We start from the raw sequence: 14,827 nt of genomic DNA on the forward strand, positions 1-14,827 counted from the left end.
ATAACAGTTTTCAAGTACATAAAAGGTGTTAAGAGAAGGAGGTAGAAAAATTGTTCTCCTTAACCTCTGAGGACAGGACAAAAAGCAATGGGCTTAAATAGCAACAAGGGTGGTTCAGGTTGGACATTAGGAAAAACTTTCAGTCAGGGTAGTTAAGCACTGGAATAAATTGCCCAGGGAGGTTGTGGAATCTCTGTCATTGGAGATTTTTAAGAGCAGGTTAGACAAACACCTGTCAGGGATGGTCTAGATCATGCTTAGTCCTGCCATGAGTGCAGGGGACTGGACTAGATGACCTCTCGAGGTCCCTTCCAGTCCTATGATTATTACTGTCTATGAGTTGACAATACATTTCTGTGGAGTTAATCCCTCGCCTGCTGTCCAATTGTTTCCAATGCCCAAAATACCTCTGTGCTTGAGACTAATATGAAAACAAAATTATAGCCATAGGGTAAATATAATTCTTTAAATGTCCTTGGAAATCTGTCTAATGAGGCATGCTGTGCCCTCAATGGTGGGTCTAGTCACCATTCTCATGCCGCCCTCCCCCACATCCCATTACCCCACCCATGTTGCTTGGAGTAAGCTCATCTTATCGCTCTGATTCTAATGATGCTCATTCTGCTCTGCTTTTTGGTGTGGATGATGGAAAATGGCAGGGTTATTCTTTGTCTTTTACTCTTTTAAAGTATTAATCTCCCCTTTTCTCTCCCTCCCCCACGTTCTCCCCTCCTCCCCCAGTGCTACCATCCTTTGATGGGCCGGATTTATTAAAACCGAAAGGGATTTGCCATGTGTCATTTTCAAAGGTCTAGGGTCAGGAAGATTTAATTGCTGGATTTTTCACAGAGGGTGTTAACATTTATTAAAGTCAGTTTCTCTGATTTCCTTTTAATGAGACAACAACTGTGTGCATGAGATAACGTTAGGTTCAATCAGTGGGGGACTCGCAGAAGGCTTAAAATAATCAGACCAAAGGAAAGAAAAAAACCAACAAAACCACCTCTTTAAACACCTCTTAAACAATTCACTCCACTTCTTAAACAATTATGTAGCAGCAGCAAGAAACCACAATAATTTCCATGGGACGTTGCAACAAGGCCAGGCGGGGTGGTGGTAGGGTGACCAGATGTCCCAATTTTATAGGGACAGTCCCAATTTTTGGGTCTTTTTCTTATATAGGCTCCTATTACCCTCCCACCCACGTCCCGATTTTTCACACTTGCTGTCTGGTCAGCCTAGGTGGTGGCTTTTCATTTTATTTTTAGATGCTCACATTGAGAAACGTAGCTGGCGAAGGTTTTTTTTTTAAAAAAAGGGAGCAAAACTGAATGGCCAACAAAAGTGTCTTTTAGAAGGAAGGGACGGGAATGGGGGTTTTATACTGAGGGGGGCTCTGCTTCTCTTTTACGTCAGCTGCATTGTATGGTGCAGTGAATCTAGTTTGTGATTTTCAACTTTTAGGGCCAAATTTTCACAGGCGATGCCTGAACTGCAAACTGTCAGCATCTGTGAATTGGCCAGTTGATATGTGCAAAACCCTGAATTTGGGGGAGCTATTGTACAGGGAGCTACCCTGTACCTGCAGCCATGGGCCGATAGATGCACGTTGGCCAATGCCACCGAGTAAATTCAGAAGGCACCTTAGAAAAGGTAGCTCTGCAACTTGGGTCCTAAATATCTTCCTAAACTCTATGCCAGCATTTCCCAGTGTGGGGTGCACTTCTCTATGGGGGTGCAAAGGACTACTCGGGGAAGGGCACAAGAGAGATGTGTAGATGAGATGCAATGGCTTCTAGCCACAAGGGGTCGGATTGATGGGGTTGTGACCACTGGGAGAAGGCCCGTGTCCACCTTGTGGTGCAGGGGAGGGAGTTGGGGGTGGATATCTGGGTAGGAGCAAGGCCAGACTTAGGGCTTTTAGGAGGGCCAGAGGTATGATTTCCCCCACTCTGTCCCATTGCCTTCCCCACCCCTGAGGTACTTAACTACAGACTCCAGAGCACCCAGCAGTATTAATAGATTGAGAGGGTCTCCCCACAGCTGACCTCTAAACCTACAGTCACAGGGCAGTTTATCACCCACCCAAACAGACTGGGAGAGCTCTCTGGGGAAGGGGCTGCCATTTACCACTTGCTTATACAGAGCCGAGAAAAAAAGGAGCTTCACCAGGTGGTGTCCTCCAGGCTTGACTGCAATATAACTCATAATAATCAAGTGGAACACAATTACTCTAAATTCACTAAAATGAACGTGCTGTGTGTCTTCTGCTCCTTTGCCCTCCTCCTTCCATGTCTTTAGCCTCTTTCCTCCCTCCTTCTAGCTCCGGCCCATTCTATCCATCTTCCTCCCCTTGTCTCTCATCTCTGTATTGTTGTCTCTTCTGTTGGTGTTACTCTCCCTCCCCTGGACCATATCTCCTGGACTTCCACTGAAGAGCAGCAGCCCATCTCCTTTCATTTGATTTGTCTCTTTGTTATTTGCCACTCCAGCTCTGTTGTCCATCCCTCCTCTCTCCCTCTTTTTGTGGTCTTCCCAACTCACACGCCATTTGTGGGTCTCCCTGTTCCCCTCATCCCCACCCCTGGGATACTTCACTCTCTCCTTTGCTCTTCTTCCTAGCATCTTCCTCTCTCCTTTTCTTTCCTGATGTCCCCCCCCCCTCTCTCTCTGGGTAGGTCCAGAGGGAAACACCATGAATTACCAATGGCCGTGGGAAAGAATCCCAATCCCAGACTGTCCTTTCCATGCTGGCAATGGTGAAAGGTATCTAAAACGATCTAGAACATTATTGGCCCTGATCCTGAGAGAGACCTAAAAATCAGGAGGAGCGGGGATATGCTTCTGGGCTCTGTTGTTCTCAAAGACTCACCCTGTACACTAGTCAGATCGGCCAGAGTGGAGAGGCCCAGTCTGTATTTTGGACCCAGAGTGAACTCCCCCAGAGCAGATACTGAGCTATTCCTCAAGGCCATTTGTTTGTGCCTGACTGCTTTAGAGGTTCTCTCTCTCTTTCTCTCTCTCATGCAATTAAGCCCTGTGCTTTCTTTTCAGCCTGCTAAATGAAGCCTAAATGATCATAATTGAGAAGTCACTGTTTCATTTGGCATTATTGCTCCACGTATGCACATTTCCAACAGCTGCTTGTCCTAACTGAAGGAGGCGGACGGCTCCCTTCCTTTGGTTTAATGGTATTTTCCTCCTCTTGAATCACTAACTGATCAGTCCCACACAATACAAAGGAAGAGGAAAACATTACAAGATTGCCAGCCACAAGGTTTGTGGGAAACCTAGGCTTGACTCCTAAACCTTGCCACTCACTCTCCAGGGTGGTAGGGACTGGGAGAGCCCAGGCCTTGAATCACACTGACCCATAGTCGCCTTCTTTGGATGACAAAGAAGTGTCATTGATTGGCTTTGAAGAGAGCCCTGGAACCGTTGCCTCAGCCAGGAGATGGAGGGGTGAGAAGATTATTAGACCGTAAAGGTGCCTCTACCCTACAAACGTTTTCCAGCATAGGCGCAGCCATGCCAGTGCTAGCAATGGTGTATTAGCTTAGACTGGCCGTGGGCATTTTCCACACTGTATCATAGAAACAATGTTGGAAATCGGCTATGGAAAGGGATCTGGCCTTTCTTGCATGATGAGCAGACCCAGTGAGAAAAGACGACTGGCTGCATTTATGAAGGGTGGGTTCGAAGAGGTCTGGCTTATATCAGCACCATGGCAGAGCTGGGCCTGCACCCTCCCTTCCAGGGTGGAGGTCAGAACTGCATTTAAGAGGGGCTTGTTTTCACGGGGCAGGGTAAGGTAAGGGCACCCCCAGATTTGGATGTCAGAGCTGAAAGTAAGAGTAATCCGCTTCCTCCCTCCTTTACCCCAACACTAGTTGCATCATCTCAGGAGGAAACAGCAACATTTCTGGCATCAGAGAGAAGGTGCTGGCTAAAAAAGAGTTGATCCGAGTGCTGGGAAAGGGGTGGGCGTGACAGGGAAGGCCTCAGACATCTGAAGAGTTGCAGAAAGAAAAAGGGACAAGAGGGACAGAGAGAGGCTGGTGTCACATGATTTTTGCATCAACATGGTTCCATCCTCTATTTTCCATGTGGCCCTCTATGCATGGCACAATCTCTCCTCTGTCCACACATAAGTCCTCTTAAAGACTCACTTCTGCCATGCTGCTTGCCGTGAATCTAGCTGACTTGTCTATTAACTGCCCACGGTTCTCTTTCTCCTAGCCCTTTGCTGCTCATCTGTCCTTAGACTATGAGCTCCTCAGAGCAAGCGCTGTCCTTTGTGAGTGTCGGCATGTGCCCAGCACATCAGGGGGAAGTGTACTTTGATGGGCCCATTCTCCCACTTCAGATCCTCCCACCCTGCCTAGTCTGGGGACTCAAAAACATCAGCAAATTCATCTTCCCTGGGGATTTCTTCTTTTGCTTGGCTGCTGCTGGCTTGCTTCCCGAAGCAGCCAGCACCTGCCTCTCCACTGGAGTTGAAGCTGTGCCCTCACGCCACCTCCTTTCCCTCTTCTCTAGGTTCACATTTTGTAAATCTTTATTTCAGAAGATGGATTTAGAGGTGGTGCCGTTCCAAAGTTACCATACGCCTTAAATCCCTGCCACTTCCTAGACCCTCCTGGAAGGAGCTGTCCAGCTCAGGAGGGAGAGGCCCTGGAAGGCCTGCTTGGCTTGCGGCTCCACTCTGCCTTCTGCCGCCGAGATTTAGGACCTGATCCAAATGCCACTGGAACCACCCAGTTTCTCCCTTGGCTACGTGGGAGGGAATGGAACGTCTCCTGCATGCAGGGTGCTGACTGTGCTTTGTCTCTCTTCTCCCCCAGCTTCCTTTGTTCTGTGCCGCCCTCCCACTGGATTCCACTGCCCTACTTTTATCCAGCCTTTTCCAAGCAGAGAGGGCAAACACTGTGTTCAGTTAACGAGGTTTGATTGCTGAAAGCACTAGGAGGCAGTTCATTTAGAGCAAGCAAATTAATTGAAACCTAAATGTACATAGTCAATTTATTGCAGGGAAAGCAATTACCACAAGGGTTTGGCCCTTGCTATGTAAGGAAGCAGGGCACATTATGCTGGTTCAACAGCTGCCTTTTATTTAAGTTCACAACAAGAAGAGTTTATATCATTTGAATCTTTCCTTCGGTTCCCATCTCCCAGCCTCTTGGTCTCCTGGCTTTGAACTTTAAAGAGACAGTACTCTATGACTGCAGTTATAAATTAAAGTGATGGAACTTTTCCAGAGCCTTTGGCAAGGACGGTACGCACAAAGAGGTCTGTCTGACAACAGCTAATGGTCAGATGCTGAAAGAGTTTTCCCTTCCTCTATTCTTTGAGCAGATTGATTTGGGTGTGCCTAAGGGAACATGCTGTGCTCTGGGCACACATTGTCTTGAACATGACAGGTTGCAATATTTACTTCTGAATCAGAGGCTTCCCTTTTACTGTGCTTGCTGTAAAAGTATATGAGAATCTAGAGCAGAAATATCATCTTTATTTTTTGAAGACTTAAATGGAACTGGAGGAGCAAGTGGAAGAGAGGTCATTCCACATTAGGAAAACTCCAGCCGTCCAGGAGAATTCTGGCAGGGCCAAGACCCTCCACCAATGAGAAACAAGAGAGGAATGTGACATCAATAGAACAACACTCAGTGATGGTTCAGGCCCCGAGAGGAGGGCACCTTTCTCACTTAGCAACCGCCAAAAGTGGATACCTTGTCATAAGAAAGTTTTCATGATGACCCGTCTGCTGCACCCTTTGTTTAGCCAGAACTGGCACTTGAATGTCTTCCGGCACCCACAGAGTGGGGAGAGTAAAAGCTTTAGACCCCTCCCTCAATTTATACTGTCTCCTACAGCGGGGTGGGAAAGCCCCAGATCTTTTCCCTACTCTGGAAATCACTGAAGGTGAGTGGATTGGATGGGGAAAGATGGAGGTGGGAGAACCTCAGAAAAATCTGGAGTGTGGAAATAAGCTGTAAATAAGCATCCAAGATTTCAGGCGCTTTCGAAGCCAGTTGGACTTTTTGAGGTTCACTCATTCTTAACTCCAAGGTGTGAAACAGGAAATCCATTGGGCACCATGGACCACAAGACTCTGCCTTGAGATTGTTGTGCACTACAGAGTCAAGGAGTGTTCCTTTATGATACATTCAAGGCAGAGGCATAAGCCATGTGGACACACGGCCACTGGGAACTGGAGTGAGACCAATTTATTTCACAGAGGTCACCAAAGGCCGTTAATGTGCCAAAGTAGTTCAGTAGTGTAAATGCCTTGTAAATTATTAGCATGGAATTTAGCTATCAAGGCATTCTCATAAGTAACACACTATTAACTCTTTATCGCTTGAAGGAAGCCTTCACATTGAAGAGCAATCGCTCTAAGCCAGGCTCTGCTGGAGAGCTGACAACCCCATTAAACAAGCTGTAATGTTTTCCCAATCATGCTTAATTGCTTCAGAGCTGATTGGTATAAAATCTCTAGGTGCCACCTTCTTACTTCCATACAAATTAGGGGGTTTAAGCCTCCTTCCCTGTGTTCCTACCAAGAGAAGGCTCAGTCTGAAAGCAGCAAGTCTCAGCACCGTATTGACAATGAGTATTGTTCCCAGCGCTGAGCTTCTTCAAGCCAGGGGAGCTGGTAAGCATGCAACTGCTTTCTTGTCTTCGAGGATCACTAACAACGGGAGCCAGAGAAGGGTTTTGCTCCAGAATTACGTTATTGGCACCTCCAAAGGGAAGCTGCATACTCAGAGGAAGCAGCCAAAGCTCATTAGAATCAGAAAAATAGCCCCTGCAACATCTATAAGTAGCTGCTGCGCTTTGCATTTGTTCCCCCCGTCTCTCTTGGCATTAGTGCCATGTTCAGTACATGCAACGCTTCTTTGCTGTGTCTGGTTAAGCTGTTGGCTCTGGGGCTAGTTCCATCACAGCTCATTATACCGGTCATGTCCTCCCCATGACTAGTTCTTGCTCATCCTCACCCGCATCCTCCAGTCTCTCTGTTCCTCCCTTCTTGCTCCGTCCCTTGCCCTCTTTCCCGCTTAGTCACACTGCCGCTTTTCTAGCCGGACGGGGGGCCCGTCAAAGAGTAACGCGCGTGCAGGCAGTGGAGGTGGCAGATCCAGAGTCTGCAGAGCCGACCTCCGGAAAGTTCTCCTTCACCTGCTCCTATCAAAGGCACAGGGCAGACCCCCTGGGGCCTTAATGGGTTTGTGTGCACAACAAGTCTCATGCCTGCTTTGAGGCGGTTATGAACTCAGGCGTGTTTTGAAAGGAATAGGCCTGCCATGGATTGCCGTCTAGGTGAGACTGGGCACAGTGCGGCAGGGCAGAGATCACATAAAGAAAATTGGCTCTGAAGAAAGTGCAAACCCGCTGGAATTTAGACTGTAAACTCTTCAGGGCAGGGACCGTTTCTTACTATGTGTATGTACAGCACCCCACACAATGGGCCCTGCTCTCAGCTGGGGCCTGGGTGCTGCCCTAATACAAACAACAGGATTCTCCATTTTGAATGGCTGGAAAGAGGCCCTCGTTGATAGACCCCATTCCCCTGTTGCAGCAGAAAGAACCCATCCATATTTCCCGTCCACCACAGCCCCCGAGCTGGGCATTACAGCCAGGAACACCAGCCCTCAGGAGAGCTGGGGAGAGGGGAAGGTACCGTATGGCACCTTTGTGCTCCCTGGGGCTTGTCTGACCCACACTGGAAGTCAGAGCACCTTCAGGGCTGCTTTAGTTCACCCCAGCATGCCACAGCCTCCCAGGGGCTGGTATACAGGGTGCAACCCCTGGCCTGCTGCTCTGCTTCTAACCCCATATACCACGGTAGAGAGGGGCATAGAGCTCTGCCTGCAGCATCCTCCCTTGCCTTATTAACACCCCTTTGCACCACCAGCAGAAACAGCAAAGCCAGTTTTCAATAGCTCTTTGCCACCCAGCTCTGCTATGCAGGTACTTGAGGGGGCACGGTTGGGTTTGGAGCACTCAGTACCTCAGTGGGGGTGAATGGATGTGGGGGGCACTGGGATTTCCTGCAAACAAAGAAACCCAGCGGGTCCTGAGGACAGAGCGGCTGGGGCAAGAACAGAATGGCCACACAGCAAGATGAGTGCTGGCTTGTATGATAGACCAGGGGAGTAAAGGCAAAAAATGTCTTGCCCCTTCCAGAGCCCACCCCAGGAGCTCCCTCTGCCAGAATAACAGTCAGCACTGACCAGCTGAAGAGAAGAGAAGAGCAAATCCAAATCTAAATCCCCATCCCCACCCTCACTGCCAAATGCAGCCCCTTCCTCCCCTACAGCACATCCCTTTATAGTGTGTATGTTGTTTAGTGAATTTGCTACAGCTGGCCCAGCCTTGCTCCCCTGCCTTCAGGGCAGGTAATTGTGGCCCTTTCTCTAGCCTTGGGGAAAGGGTTAACTCTTTGTCTGCCAGGCTCCAGGCAAGGGTCTATAAACCCATCAGAGCCACCCAGACCCCTTTTGTGGACTCAGGTCATCTTGGCGATGGAAGTGAAAACTCTGTCCTGGTAAGTCATTTCTGCCTGCTCCAAGGAGCAGAAGTAGCACAGCTGTTGTGATTTCTTAGCCAATTAAAGGAACCAGCAGGCTGGTTTCACTGCAGTGAAGGCAAAGCCACCAAGCTGGGACAGATTCTGCCCCCTCCCCCCATAACATTTTCCTTTTTGAACTTTTTTTTTAAACATTTCAAGCTCTTATAGTAACTTAATAGAAGTCTGGATGGAAAGAAAAGCCCAGCATCTACTCCACTTGAAGCCTAGTTGTGCAGGCACTTCCCTCTTTTATGGCCTGCATGGATTAAGTCAGGGCATAAGGAATGTCTTTAAAGTCAAAGGTTGACTCCTGGTATGAACAAGCATGTGTCTTCCGGGAAGTAATGACTGCTGTATTTCCCCCAGAGGGTTCAGGTGAACTCCCACTGCAGCAACTAGCTGCTCACTGATAGCTGGTCTTGTGCTAAAGCCACTGCGGGAGAGCGCTAAGGGGTGTGGGTTCAGTTCCTGTCTCTCCCCTCAGGTAAATTCTGCAGGGTATTTCTGCCTCAGTTTCCCCTTTCTAAAAGGGGGGTAGTGATCCTTCCCAGCTTGCAGGTGTGTTGTGAACCGAAATCTACAAACAGGGGGGATGTGTAAATACCCAGAAGGAGAGACCGTGGTTCTCACTAGCCCTGTTCCTTGGCTGACTCCGGGTGAGTGTTCCATAAGCACTGCAGGCATTTCAATGCAAAGGCTTGGGCCAGTGGTAGCCACCCTCTTGGCAGGCTCTTGAATTCTGTGCCTCTCCTTGGTGACGATGCTGCACCCCTGGCTTCCTTTCCCAGACAGGGCGTCAGGCAGTTCACCCACAACAGTTATTATCTGTTGGGCTCTGCGTGGTCCCCTCACTGAGGAGCCAAGCTGGCAAGAAGTTGTCTGGATTTTGCTTAAGGGCGCAGAAGGGTGATGGCTGAGGGCAAGAAATGTGCCCTGAGGCTGAGGGGATAGGGCCGGTTGTGCTGGGGAAAACAGCAGGATTTGGGTGGTTGAGGGGGTGGGAGGCTTGTCCACTGTTGTGTGGGGATTTGACAAGCAGGAGAGGGTATTAGGTCAGGTCGGGTCGGGGGCAGGGAATTTTCACTATGGGGGTGCCCTGTTGTCCCCTCTGGCCTTCCAGATTCCATTCCCTTAGGCCTCCACTCACCCCCATTTTCCAGCCTCCAGGAGGGTAGCATGGCTTAGGAATCAGGAGACCTGGGGTCTATTCTGGGCACTGCTGGGGTATGTTGGGCAAGTCCCTGCCTCAGTTTCCCTCACTCTGTCTGCCATGTCTATCGAGTCTACAAGCTCTTTAGGGCAGGGGCCATCTCTCAGTATGTGTCTTGGCAGCACTTGGCACCACAGGCCCCTGATCTTAGTTGGGAGCCTCTATGGGCTACCGTAGTAAAATGAACTCAAGGGGCTACTGTGATGAAGTGGGAATGTTCTTACTGTGTTCTTTGAATGCTGAATGGGGAGTATTGACCTGGGAAGGTTGCAGGGGAGTTGTGCTGGGACGGCTGCCTTGGGGAGGGGAGGATACCTGAGCATGTAACCTGAGAACCCAGGAGGGGGTTTGGGGGCCAGGTAACACCTCTGCCCAGGAAACAAGACAAAGGACACAAAGGCTGGGGGAGGAGCCGGGGGGAGGCTGAGTGAGAGGCTGGAGGGAGTTTCAGTTTGGAGATGGCTGGGAAATGGAGAGGGGCGCCCGACGGGGCTTGGGCTTCCCAACAGGGCTGTGGCCTCCCTGGGGCCCCCAGATGGACCTAACTAAAGGGGGCCCTGTTGTCTGTACTGGCAAGACCTGTTTTGGTCTGTGTTCCTGTCGTCTAAATAAACCTTCTGCTTTACTGGCTGGCTGAGAGTCACGGTGAATAGCAGGAAGCTGGGGGTCCAGGGCCTGGTCTCCCCCACCAGCTACCCCTTCCCCCACCCCAGGCGTGACTGTGCTAAGCTTTCCTCCCTGGACATTTTAATTCATAATTTTTTATCAGTGAGAGTAATTAACCTTTGGACCAACTTGCCAAGGGTCAGCTGGATTCTCTATCACTGACCATTTTAAAATCAAGATTGGCTGTTTTTCTAACAAGATCTGCTCTGGGAATTATTTGGGGGACGTTCTCTGGCCTGTGTTTCAGACCCTCTGAAGGGTCCCAGAGGGCTTTGGGATCTGTGAAATTGCTCTTACAAGCCTCAGACCAGTCACTGGTGCCAAAGAGCGGGCTGGTTGGCTCAGTTTAGCAGGAGACGAAAGCTCCTGTTCTTCACAATAGGCCAGAGGAGTCAACGGGAGAAGCAGCTTATTATTTTTCTTCCCCCACCCTTGGCCCTTCCAGAACTCACATGATCACTGATGATGTTGTACCTTAAAATATTCAGAGGGCAGCATGCCTCACTTTAAAGCCCGAAAGCTCACCGGCCAGTGGCCTGGAGCTTCGGTGGCGCTTACTGGAGATATGCTGATAGCAAAATGCACGAAGGAGGATTTCTGGCAGATGTAGGGGGCCCACATCGCTGGAAGGACCTCACTAGGGTGACCAGATGTCCCAATTTTATAGGGACAGTCCCGATTTTTGGGTCTGTTTCTTTCTAGGTCCTTATTATCCCCCATCCCCATCCTGTTTTTTCACATTTGCTGTCTGGTCACCCTAGACCTCACCCAGTAACCTGTGAAAATAAATACCTCCACTGTCAGCTTCCACCAGCTCTCAAATGACACAGAAGCCTCATGCGGAGGGGAGAATAGCAGGGAGACAAGCCATGCTATGACTGACGAAACAAAGGTAGCGTTTCACACGACAACAGCTGACATGGCTGCTCCTGTCTTTTGCTGCTATAACGATCCTTGTGTTTGAACGACAGCCTCGTCTCCCTCTGGCTAGCTCCTCCTTCTGGGGGATCCTCCCATGAACTCAGTACCAGCCATGGTTTGTGATGATAGTCTGTTGCCCTGGAGATTGAATGTTATGTCATCCATTCAGCATTTTGACTTCACACTGGAGACAGAGCCCCTGTACCGTTGGGTAACACTGCTCTACAGGCAAAATGCTTCTAAAATAAATGTAGTCAAACTTTACTAATTCTGGGTCACTGAGAACAAAAATGATGCTTAAAATTGTTGATTGGCTCCAGTTTTCAAGATATGCTATTGGGTCAGTATATACGACCCTTGACTTGGGAATAGCGGAGGATAAGTGAGTTATAAAGGGAAGGGATCTCAATTTAAACCAGAAATGACTAAAATACATCTTTGACTGGATCTATGAATAAATCTATGACTGGGTTTGGACAGTACTTGCTTTTTAGGCAAAACAATGAATGATGCAATCTGAAGCTGGTATTGCGTCATACATGATATGAATTGCATCATGTTATTCCTAGAAGTCATGGATGATGCAATCATAACAAAGCTTACATCACTCTGCTGAAAAAACTGCCCTATATCAGCTCTAGAAATCATACAGTGTCGTGCTCTCTTATTTGTCAGTGTTTGATTTTGCAAAGGGACACATTTCTGTTTAGCCGAAGTGAGCAGAGATGCCTCATACTTGTGTGAACAGTGCAGATAACTTCTGCTATGTTTGTGGTGAAGTGACTTTTGCATCACAAAAGCGCAGTGTAACCACTATGATTAAGAAAGCCTATCACCTTTATTTTGGCTGCAAAATTGGAGATCAGGACAAGAGGTGGGCCCCACACATATGCTGCAACACTTGTGCAACAAATCTTCGCCAGTGGTTGAACAGGAAAAGGAAATCTATGCCTTTTGCAGTGCCAATGATTTGGAGAGAGCCAACAGATCATACCAGCAATTGTTACTTCTGCATGGTGCCTCCAGTTGGGAAAGGTGTGTCAAAGAAGAAAAAGTGGACTGTGCATTATCCAAACATTCCATCAGCTATACGCCCAGTACCCCACGGAGAAGGATTGCTGGTTCCTGATGCACCAGAATCATTCTCACTTGAGTCAGACGAGGAAGAGGATGAAACTTCTGGTCCTGAACCATCAATGTCACAGGACCCACATTTTCTCCCATCCTCCTCCTCTGAACCACACCTCACAACACAAGGTGAACCGAATGACCTTGTCAGGGATTTGGAACTACCCAAGAGTAAGGCAGAGCTGTTGGGCTCCAGACTACAGCAGTGGACTCTCCTGGCAGGTGATGTTAGGGTTTCCATGTTCCGTGACCGTCAAAAGGATCTTGTCCCATTCTTCTTCATGGAAGGTGATCTTGTAGCCTGCAACAACATTGATGGTGTGATGGCAGCCCTCAACATTGTTCACGATCCAGATGAGTGGAGACTGTTCATTGATTCATTGAAGACGAGTCTTAAAGCTGTTTTACTGCATAATGGCAATGTTTTGCCATCAATTCCAGTTGGTCATGCAGTCCATATGAAGGAAACCTATGACAACATGAAACAACTTTTGAGGTGCATAAACTATGACCAACATCAGTGGCAGCTTTGTGGCGATTTGAAAGTTGTTGCTCTCTTGCTTGGTCTGCATTTTGGATACACAAAGTACTGCTGTTTTCTCTGCAAATGGGATAGTCGTGCAAGAGATTCCCACTACATCAAGAAAGACTGGCCACTCCGACAGTCATTGGAGCCTGGGAGGAAAAGTGTTCAGCATCCACCACTTGTTGAATCAAGGAAGATTTTGTTACCACCCTTACACATCAAGCTGGGTCTGATGAAGAACTTTGTCAAGGCCATTTACAAAACACAAGCAGCTTTCAAGTACCTCCGTGGAAAATTTCCAAGGTTAAGTGAAGCTAAGATAAAGGAAGGTGTTTTTGTTGGTCCTCAGATTCGTGAACTTCTTCGAGATGATGCATTTGACCCTGCACTGCGTGGCAAGGAAAAGACGGCATGGAAAGACTTCCAGTTAGTGGCAATAAATTTTCTCGGAAACAACAAGGCAGACAACTACAGGTTGTTGGTGGAAAACCTCCTCAAGGCATACAAAAGCCTTGGTTGCAACATGTCACTAAAGATACATTTTTTGCACTTTCATCTAGATTTTTTTCCACCGAACTGCGGAGCAGTGAGCGACGAGCACGGCGAGCGATTTCACCAGGACATTGCAACAATGGAGAAACGCTATCAGGGCAAATGGAGTCCACCAATGCTTGCAGACTACTGCTGGACAGTGACAAGAGATGCTCCATTTAATGAATACAAGAGACAAGCCAAGAAGCGCCGAGTAGACACTGAATAGGACTAAACTATGTACATAATAGTTTTTTGCCTTTTGTTGCATAATAAATTTTAGTTATATAACCCTTTTGCTGATTTTTAAAGTGTTACATAAACAGGACAGGTGAAATATTATCATGTAAAGCAACCATAAACACATGAAAAGACCTAAGTTTACAATTTATGATTAAAACTCTACTATCTACACAATATACATAGACATAAAATGTAAAAACTTAAATACCTTAGAAACAGTAGCCAATCAGTTGTTTTAATTGTCATATTTGAAATCAGCACATCAAAATACATAATAAATAGCACATTTTATCTCTGAAGCAGACGACTTCTCAAAAATTGTAGACCAGTGTAATTAGCAGATGGGCTCAGAAAGATGGTGGAAGCTCCGTGAAAGGTGGATGGGTTTCTCTTGTGAGCCTGATGTGCTGGAAAGTTTTCCTGAGGTGAAAATGCCTCTAAGTGAAACATGAGAGCCAAGCTGCAAATGCAGGTGTATCAGGGGAGCAGTTACAACAGGATAACTCCAGGCACTGCTAAAGCACTATGTTGTCTTGCAGTGTAGATGGGAATCTTAACCATCCCACTGAACCCTGCTAACGCCTTGGATAGTCCATGATGTAATTTGTAAAAGGGTCTAACAGCTTCAGACACGGTTATGGCTCCCAGGGAAGATGTGGCATATTAATGTTAGGACCCAAGAGGCGAACCAGCTTCAAATCAGGGACAATAGTGCTCCATCCACCTGACATTCCACCACACAAGGGTTAACAAATGCTTCCCTTTGAGCGCTCAATAAAAGCTATCCTAATAGTTTAGCTGTTCTCCTTTGAAAAGAACAATTAACAGCACCATCGGTTGCCCTTTCATCTCGCTGTATGGATTACCACACTAAAGGGAATTGGGTATGAGGATAGAAAGGTCCTGACATTTCGGTCTTGAAGGAGCTGCTTTGTGAGTAAGTCTTTGATTTGTTGTTGTTGATATTTTATTTTTTAGGTCTCTCTCTCTCTCTCTCTCTCACACACACACACACACACACACACACACA

The 14,827-nt window shown here is 47.8% G+C and overlaps 1 long non-coding RNA gene across 2 annotated transcripts in view; it reads right to left on the minus strand.

Moving 5' to 3' along the window:
- LOC120370492 overlaps positions 1–11,469 on the minus strand; it is a 36,296-nt gene extending 24,827 nt beyond the window's left edge. For both annotated transcript variants that reach the window (XR_005583768.1, XR_005583767.1), the window contains exon 1: positions 11,241–11,469. This is a non-coding gene — a long non-coding RNA (uncharacterized LOC120370492). The remainder of the gene's footprint in view (positions 1–11,240) is intronic.
- Between the last annotated feature and the right edge of the window lie 3,358 nt (positions 11,470–14,827).

The sequence above is a fragment of the Mauremys reevesii genome, linkage group 8 (genome assembly GCF_016161935.1).
Source record: "Mauremys reevesii isolate NIE-2019 linkage group 8, ASM1616193v1, whole genome shotgun sequence".
Classification (NCBI taxonomy): Eukaryota; Metazoa; Chordata; order Testudines; family Geoemydidae; genus Mauremys; species Mauremys reevesii.